This window comes from Argentina anserina, chromosome 7, assembly GCF_933775445.1.
Source record: "Argentina anserina chromosome 7, drPotAnse1.1, whole genome shotgun sequence".
In the NCBI taxonomy this organism is placed as follows: domain Eukaryota; kingdom Viridiplantae; phylum Streptophyta; class Magnoliopsida; order Rosales; family Rosaceae; genus Argentina; species Argentina anserina.
In genome coordinates, this window is record NC_065878.1 from 20,161,261 (window position 1) to 20,169,135 (window position 7,875).

The 7,875-nt window shown below is 40.3% G+C and overlaps 1 long non-coding RNA gene across 1 annotated transcript; it reads right to left on the minus strand.

Moving 5' to 3' along the window:
- Window positions 1–600: 600 nt before the first annotated feature.
- Window positions 601–2,507, minus strand: LOC126803281 (uncharacterized). Its single transcript, XR_007673096.1, has 3 exons — window positions 2,383–2,507; window positions 1,157–1,267; window positions 601–1,044 (listed from the first exon to the last, which is right to left on the minus strand). It is a non-coding gene; the product is annotated as an uncharacterized LOC126803281 (long non-coding RNA).
- Window positions 2,508–7,875: the final 5,368 nt, after the last annotated feature.

Consider the following 7,875-nt stretch of genomic DNA (forward strand, 5'->3'; position numbering starts at 1 on the left):
TAGATTCACTGCTCACTATGACCTTGTAATCTTCGGTGGTCAGATCATAACAGAGTCCAGAAAACTCATAATCTGAAAACAATGTGAGCTCCGGTAACATCCTGGTATCTCCAGTACAAGGGTTCCATAAGACAAACAACCCCTTCTCTCTTGAGACTTGTAGACACAGAAACCCATTGCACGAACCTCTAATTACATGTTGCTTACCACTATCTGTAGGTACGTCCAGGGCACGGATCTAGTAGTGGGCTAGGGCCCATCTTATTTTTTTGGAGTGAAAAAATTGAGTATAAAGTTATCAGTGTAAATCAGAGAAGAAGAAAGAGTGAAAAGGGGAGTTTAAGAGCCACTTCTTTAAATGAATTGGAAAAGGCGCTTCAGATTTAAGATGTGCTATAACGTCTTTCTCTTCCTTCTCCTTAGGCTTGACTCCTTCTGAGCTTCAGTTCTGTCCTTCACCGATTTATCCACTTTACCAGAATATCCAAGGATATATTGCAAAACAGAATCATTGGAAATCATTGCATAATTTCAATGAAGGTTAAACAGTAGAAAGCTGTTCCCAATAATGTCACAAACAATATAGACATCTGATTTGCCCCTTGTAGCAAGGAACAGTTCGGAACAAGAAATATCTGCAGCAGATATAGAAAGGCAAAGTCTATCAAGTTGTTCATAGAAGTTTAAAAGCAGTATGCTGCCTAAATAAACTGTTACATGCAGAGGCATGGCACAAAGCATTCTTTCTTTTCCTGCATTTTGAACGTAAGAAGTTCGCAAATGTATGAACACTCGCTTCTCTCATAGATCATTATGTTAGGTTGATAGCATGAGGCTTTTTCTGATTAAAAACTGTACCTGTTCAATGAGGCTACAAGCAATTCCTCCACAAGTTTGCGGTCACCAGACAGCCGCCTCACACTCCAAGGTTTCTTTGTAAAGTTTGTCTTTCTATGATAAAGCAATGGAGCACTTGCACCTTACAACTTTCTTGTGAATATAAACAGCATCACGCCTCATTTCCAGAAGCCCGTGTTTTTCAATCTGACAAAAGACATGATGTAAGGCTCTGGCACATATTGTGAATTAGGACAAGGGATTAATTCTCTTGCAAATGAGCACACTTATAATAGTCTACGAATCAAATGACTTGTACCTTTTGGACAAGACCTATTTGATCTCATTAACGGCTGAGACTTGGTTGCTCCGAACAACCGCCTGATGCTAGCCGAACAGAAATGACTACCAGCATATTTTCCCAAGTAATCTGAGTTCCATTAAATAGATGAATGCAAAATCAATAACCATTATGCGAAAGTTCACCACGTGTATTATTAATACAGTTACTTTCCTACAACTTATAGCATAGATGCGTGCTAAATTCTTTCACTAAATTCTTTCTTTTCCAGCTTGCATCAACAAGCCAAAACACAACAGGTGTCAATGAGTGCGCGCCAGCACTCTTGAGTCTAACTGGCCTGACTATGTAGCAATACAAACCCTTGTCTGTCACCAAGGCATTAAATTTCTGATCTTCCAGGTCCGTCCCGATTTGGTTGCAGCCAGAATAGGCGTCTAGGGAGAGACGTGAAAAGGCAATGCAGATACAGAATCAAAATCCTAAATTAGTTATAAACTTATGGATCACTTGATCCCTATTGTATATAACTATATATACAGGCCTTTGTAGTCTTTTGCTGGCAGGCCTGAGTTAATTAACTTTGAGAGCTTATGCTTCTTTCAACTAACTAATTAGAGCAGATTGTCCCTACATCAGTGACTAAGCCAAAATGTCAAACGAGTTGATCACCTACATTCTAGATTTACCACCTCCAATATTATGCAATTAGTTGTGTATCCGATTTCAAATTATTACTCTACAACATAACCCCTAAGGGCCCCTTATCAACCAAGTAAAAAGGATGTATGGGAATAGAACAAGGGGAAAATGTAACAGTATATATAAAAAGAATGTTTCAAACACAATGAACTAAGATTCTGCAAACCTTAGCTTGTACTTATGACCACATGGGTATTCTTCTTCACAATATAATTTACACAGGTGTATAGCACTTGTATGGTATTTATGCGGCTGGAGAAGGAAACAAAACGTAAGTATCATAACATAATTTGTGTGATCATTTTTCTTATATATAGCTGATATTCATCTGAAAAGACATATCCAAATTATACTAAGTAACTGCAACCATAACCGGCAGTTCAGCTACAATACAAGGTCACTACAATTGAAAATTCATAGCAACAGTTAAGACGAGATGCTTGTGATCACGCCGTGGAGTTGGATTAAGCCAAAGCAATTAAAGCTCTGAAGCAAAGAACAGAACAATAATAGGAGGATTAAGCCAAAGCAACTAAATGTACCTAGTTGTTTGGCCCATGCCTGCATAAAAGAGGTGTTAGATGGCATGGTGTACGACATCAAGTCATCAAGGGACAAGGACGCCTTCTGATCCATCTCAGTACCACAAGGAACCTGAATCGAACCCATTAATAAACTACCAAATGTTTAGACTTTGGATCAATTACGTAAAGGAACTCAAATGGAAAACAGCTTTATTTTTTGTCAGTGCAACACAAGAGCAATTATCCACCATGTCTTGTTATAAGAAAAAATATAAGAAACTCTTCCATGAGGAAGAATGGAAGAAAGAGTATCAATGCTTTTGCAGCAGTCAGAACCAGGGCCACGATTCATAAGGGTATATAGCTCGACAAGGCAATCATTATAATTCTAGTGTATAGATGAACAAAACTACAGACTGACAAAATCGCACCTCAAACTGTGTCGCATCATATAAACATGCAATGGTAAACACCAGTGGCGAGGAGCACAAGCACCACTGCAGAAACACTTTAAAAATCCTGAAGTATAAATTGTAATAGAGCTTCACAAGTATCAACCTGATTTGAAGAAACACTTGATAGGAGCACATACGTGTGGCAGGGAGATGGGCATCAGTACAAGTTAATATGCAGACTCGCAAAATACTGAATAAAGGCTAAAAGAAACATACAAACCTCACAGCAGCGATGGTGTCTACGGTCTCTAAATCTCTGGCATTTCACCATTCACATGTCAGATCTCGATGACACGGAACCCACTCAGACCCAATTACACAAGCACATCAGCTAAGTTAGTGACAACTGTTCTGCAAATACAGGACTGAGCACAACTGAGCGTCCTTGCAGTGACCCAAGCATTGGCACCTATACCTTTCGGCAGCAGCACATTAGTTACCTGAGAATCCCCGGTACCGCCTCAGTGGGTGGCCACAATTGTGCTTCAGAGGCTTATTAAGCTTTGTTTGGAGGCCGATGACATCAGGGACTGGCGGAGGTTCTTCAGGAGAATTCTACGTAGGATCAGACAAATGGAGTCCCCCGGATCGGCTGTGATCGGAGTCAGAGTTCATTTTGGGAGTCCAACTAATGGGGTGATCAACAAATCACAACATGATGCTTTGATAACAATATTTCCAAAGAGGAGCAAATAAACATCAATGCTTTATTCGAACAAAACAATTATAATTTATGTACGTCAATACAAATCTCACATGAATCTTACAAACACTCGTACTATAAATTGTAACTCAACCTTCTTCTCTTGTTCTTGTTGATGATCACGTATGGGCACACCTTCACATGAGCAATAATAGTCTGACTGCCATTTTCGATCATTCCATGTTCACCATACTTCACATCCTTAAGATGGATCAAGTATTTATCAAAAGACACTTGTTCGTCCATAAGATATTGGGCATTTTGCACAAGCAGAACGAAATAATATTGTCGTGGCAGATTCAACTTCTTCTTCTTGAGCTCATTCCTAAGCTCGTACACATAATCAGAAAGATACATATCTTCCAGTTCCACCACAGTTCCTTCATCATCAACAATCATATTCACCTTAAGATCGAATTTATGTGGGTTATAGTTAATAATCTGTAGTATATCACCGCTGCGTACGTTAGTATACGTATAACACTTCCTGTTCTGCTCCAAGCGAGTGAACGTTGGACCCCTGGATGTCATCAGTTCGTGATACACCTCGTGGACACCCCAAATTGAAACAAATTGGGGACTGTCTTGGTAAATATTACATATTTGGTACTTGAGATTAAAATTCCCCTCCCAGCAATTTTGTCTCCCACAGAACTTCACCAACACTTTTGCATCTTCTTCTTGTTCATGTAGTACTTGCGGTACTGGAACTACATCTATAGTATCACCACAGCGAACCCGATGAAAATGTAACGATTCTTTCTCGAACATGACAGACACTCGATGCATGAAGAGGTAATGTGGAGGGAGAGGGAAGTCTGCCCCGTCAAGATGCTCCCTTAGATATCCTACGCCACTGTACTTGTTGATTGTCAACTCCACCACTGCCGCCTTTGAGTGCATGAAAATCCTCACATACAACTTGATCTCGTTTTCACCAAAACAATCGGGGAATAAGTATGGATCTGATGAGAAAAAAATGTGATTCCCTAAGCATCCGGGAATCTCTTGAGTAGATGCAGAGAAGCTAATACAGTCATCCACAAATAAACTTCGATCTTTCTTCAAGCTTTTCATTTCAACCCATTGCTTCTCAAGTTCCTGCAGCTTGTAAACCTTGCATCCATGGCTCACGCATGTCTTCACTAAAAGTAGATCCCCTAGTGACTCCACTAGTTTGTTAATACTGCAACGATGACAAGTTAATGAAGAGGCGATATGTGTCACCGTTAAGGAGGAATCAATGGATACAGTTGTACCATAGTTTCCAACAACAAAGATCTTGCTCTTGTAAAAGATAACGTCTTGATTAATTTCTTGGTCTTCAAAGAGTACATGTTGTACTAAGGTGCACTCTTGCATCTCAACATTTTCAATGTGTTCGTAGTAGTATAGTTTTTCCATATCCACCACCATGCGCGCATGCCATTGAGGATCTGAGGACATGACCACCTTCTTTTCGACCTCGTTGGAATTGGAGTTGCGCAGACTATAGTTGAAGAATTTGATTATATTACTTGATCACTTAATGAATGTATACAACATCAAATTGGCCTATATAAGCTAACTAAACTATTTTTGGTGACAAATGCTTCCTTGATTTCCTCCGTGAATCACTCCCGTGATTTCTGGAATTAATCATGCTAAAGCTAAAGTGAATCGCACTAACACTCACCCTCAAGTTGGCGCATATTCATCAACCATGCCCAACTTGCTAAGTGCGTCATAAAAAGCCTGTTTAGACACTCATTTTGTGAGCATATCGGCAAGTTGCTCTTTTGTAGGAACAAAAGGAAAACTAATGATCTTCGCGTCTAGCTTCTCTTTTATAAAGTGACGATCAACTTCCACATGTTTTGTACGATCATGTTGCACAGGATTATGTGAAATATCAATAGCTGCATTGTTGTCACAGTACAGCTGCATAACACTTTTAGGCTTAATACCCAAATCTTGTAGCAAATTTCTAAGCCATAAAAATTCACACACTCCCTGAGTCATACCTCTGTATTCTGTTTCAGCACTAGATCGAGCTACCACATTTTGTTTCTTACTCCTCCACGTAACAAGATTGCCTCCAACAAATGTAAAGTACCCTGATGTGGACCTCCGATCGGTAATATTTCCAGCCCAGTCTGCATCTGTGAAGCCACAAATCTCAAGGATATTGTTGTGATTAGAAAACATTACTCCTCTCCCTGGAGCTGACTTCAAGCACCTCAAAATCCTCACAACAGCATCCATATGATCCACACTCGGATTATGCATGAACTGACTCACTACACTTACTGCATACGCAACATCTGGCCTGGTATGTGACAAATAAATCAGACGTCCAACTAACCTCTGATAACGAGTTTTATCAGTGGGCACTTGATCTGGGTACTCTGCTAACCGATGGTTCTGCTCAATAGGAGTATCAATTGGAGTGCAATCTAACATACCTGTCTCTGTTAGTAGATCAAGGATGTATTTTCTCTGACACAAATAGATACCATCACTTCCCCGGGCTACCTCAATACCCAGGAAGTACTTGAGTGTACCTAGGTCCTTCATTTCAAACTATGTGGCTAGCTGCTTTTGTAATCTGTCCACCTCAATAGTATCATTACCAGTAACTACCATATCGTCAACATATATGATTAGGGTTGTTACCTTCCCTTGTTGGTGTTTGAGAAATAATGTGTGGTCTGAATTACTCTGCGTGTAGCCAATTTTCCTCATAAATTGTGAGAATCTTCCAAACCAAGCACGAGGTGACTGTTTAAGACCATACAAAGACTTTCTTAATCTGCATACAGAGTTACTTGGAGAAGTGGCCACATATCCAGGCGGAAGATCCATGTATACTTCCTCTGTTAGTTCTCTATGAAGGAATGCATTTTTAACATCAAACTGCCTAAGTGGCCAGTTCAAGTTAGCAGCGATAGAGAGCAATACCCGGATAGTGTTTATCTTTGCAACATGTGCAAATTTCTCATCATAGTCTATGCCATATGTCTGGGTGAACCCCTTTGCTACTAGGCGTGCTTTATACCAGCTTACTGACCCATCTGGATTGTGCTTCACTGTAAACACCCATCGACATCCTACAGTCTTCTTGCCATATGGTGGAGGTACAAGCTCCCAAGTATTGTTCTTTTGTAATGCTTCCATCTCTTCATCCATTTCTTTCCTCCATTTTGGATCTCCCAATGCATCATGCACTCTGTTAGGTACTGATACAGTAAATATTTGATTCACAAATGACTCATATGACTTAGATAATCTTTTGGTAGATATAAAATTGGCCACCGGATACTTGGCTTTAGTCTGAAGGGTAGGTTCATATTTTTTTTGTGGGTTGACCTCGAGTAGACCTATTTGGCAAAACATATTGTCTACTATTAGCCTGAATAGAATGACTAACCTCAAATGAGTGATCTTCTGTACCAGGAGAGCTTTGGTCAGGGGTATAAACAGTAGTACGGGATACATGAGGGGCAGTTGTGTTGTTAGCTTCTTGTGCCTGAATCTCTTGAGTGACGACCTCCGGTGGTGCCTGTGTGGCTGACACCTTGGTAATCTCAACGGAACCTGTTACCATATCAACTGGCTCATTTGTCTCCCCTCTCCATGATACAACTCTTCAAAATAGGAATTCTTCCCCTGAAGAGCAGTATCAGAAGAGGAAAAATAACTCATGTCCTCAAAAAATGTAACATCCATAGTGACATAGTACTTCCGAGTAGGAGGATGATAGCACCGGTACCCTTTCTGATGTCCTCCGTACCCAACAAACACACATTTAACTGCCCGGGCATCCAACTTAGAACGCTGATGTTGTGGAAGATGAACAAAAGCAACACAACCGAAAACACGAGCAGGAAGATTATGAAAAGAGGGTAATGAGACATGAGATGCAAGCACCTCATAGGGAACTTTTCCTTGAAGGACACGAGATGGAAGACGATTAATGAGGTGGGTGGAAGTAATGACAGCATCACCCCAAAGGTATTTAGACATGTGGGCACTAAAAAGAATACACCGAGCCATTTCAAGTAAATGACGATTTTTTCTTTCAGAAACCCCATTTTGCTCAGGTGTGTAAGGACACGTTGTTTGATGAATAATTCCGTGTGTGTTAAAGAACTCATGAAAGACATGATTCACATATTCCCCCCTATTATCAGACCGAAGAACTCTAATTGTGGCATTATATTGGGTTTGGACAGTGGTATAGAAGGCTTGAAAAGCTGGAAAAACCTCATCTTTAGTTTTGAGGAGAACAACCCACGAAAGACGGGTACAATCATCAATAAAAGACACATAATACCGCATCCCTGACACAGTAGACTCTTTGGATGGTCCCCA